The following is a 1,108-nucleotide window of genomic DNA, read 5'->3' as shown; positions in this document are numbered from 1 at the left end:
GGTGGGGGAAGACAGGCTGCAAGCAAAGGCTGAGGGCAGCAGAAAGGCCACTAATTCGTTAGCAAAGCCATGCTGAGCATGTGGGCACTCATTACAACGCACAGAAATGGCAATTAAATGCAAGCCCCAAGATCAATATCCCATGCAATTAAACAAGCCAGCAGAGAACATTTTCTTAAGAGCACAGGGGGTGAAAGGGGTGAGGATATCGGCACCAAAATGAAACCCTATCTTTTTAAGTCAAATAGCTCCCAGTATCCTGCTGGAAGCATCTTCCACTCTTGGAAAACCTTAATAAAATAATGTATTTAATAAGGCTTTCTCCTGGTGCTTATAGCCGGCTGAATATCGGAAAGCTGCTCCGGAGAAGAATTGATGGGGAAAAGCACACCAGCGTTTGCAGTTAATATTACCGCTGTTGGGAAAGACTGAAGTGGAAAGCTAAAGCCTCAAACTTCCATCAACCATCCTGACACTGCTGGCGGAGGCATGGATGATGCTGTCCTCCTGCAAATGAAACACTGATTTAGGAGAAAGCGAATGTGCGATGAGCCATAGGCAAACCCAACGCTTTGGCTCAGACCTGAGCAAGCCCCAAAGTGCTTGGATTAAATAAACCAGCCAGGAACAGAAAAACCCCAAATGGTCTTTTAGTCCATGGGCTCATCGCTTTCTTTGTGTTATTTAAATTTAGGATTTACTCTGTTTTATTCCTGTAGGTGTCTGGGGCTATGATTCTTGCAAAATCCCACACAGAGAGGTCAATGCATGTCCTCCAGGTGTGTCAGGCATGGGCAGATGAGGAAATTTGTGAGGATACAGGATCCAAACGCACCTTATCTCCTTTTATTTAGAAGAAAGGTTGGTGCTTTCAGACTAATGCAGATAACACAGCGTGGCTGTGAGACCGAGGGGCAGAGTCTACCTGCTGATAAAGGAACAATGGCATTGGGCTTTTTCCATAAGCAGAGCACCACGACGGCTCCTCATGGAGCAATAAGACATGACGGGGAAGTGCCCCTGGGCTGGGCAGGATGTTGCAGGACCTCAACAATAAACCCTGAATTACCCACCACGAGCATTTGCTCGCTGTGGCGTGTTCTCATGC

The sequence above is a fragment of the Numenius arquata genome, chromosome 10 (genome assembly GCF_964106895.1).
Source record: "Numenius arquata chromosome 10, bNumArq3.hap1.1, whole genome shotgun sequence".
NCBI classification, from domain to species: domain Eukaryota; kingdom Metazoa; phylum Chordata; class Aves; order Charadriiformes; family Scolopacidae; genus Numenius; species Numenius arquata.
The sequence above is the reverse complement of the archived record's forward strand: the minus strand, read 5'-3'. Positions refer to the sequence as shown.